This window comes from Bison bison, unplaced genomic scaffold (genome assembly GCF_000754665.1).
Source record: "Bison bison bison isolate TAMUID 2011002044 unplaced genomic scaffold, Bison_UMD1.0 scf7180017864499, whole genome shotgun sequence".
NCBI lineage: Eukaryota > Metazoa > Chordata > Mammalia > Artiodactyla > Bovidae > Bison > Bison bison.
Genome location: NW_011495058.1, coordinates 10,257,364 through 10,257,899, shown reverse-complemented (window position 1 = coordinate 10,257,899; position 536 = coordinate 10,257,364).

Below are 536 nucleotides of genomic sequence, written 5' to 3'. Positions count from 1 at the left end.
TCTTTTTCTGCCGGTACCAGTAAACAGTTTCTGATTCAAAATTTGTGCTCTCTATCTTGCAATGTATGTCAATACTTTTCTTTGCTTCTGTGGAAAGGGAGATCTGGGCCTGCTCCACTTTTGATAACCCATGTCCAACTGTAAATAAAAGAAGAGAATTTCTAATGAACATCTGATAATGTAAAAAATATCCAAGAATCCTTTGCTCATTCTTCTAAAGTGAAATGGTCAGGGAGTGACTCACAAGTCCAGAAGGAGAAAAATGTGAATGCTTCCAATGGTGACATCCTGTCTGCTGGGCTGTGTGCTCAAAGAGAAGGCAGGAAGGTAGAGACCTGGTGGCTAGATGCCTCAAATCATGGAAGGGCGTGGCCTGAACCAAGAAGGGGAAGGAAGTGGATGGTCTAGCGGGTCCTTGGGCTCATTGGACCTGAGTCTCCTGTTTCCTCTGGTTTTCCCACTGGCCCTGTGGATCTCAAAAATGAAGCTAGTGGTCACTGGAAGGTTATTTGGCATGAATGTGAAGGAACCATGGA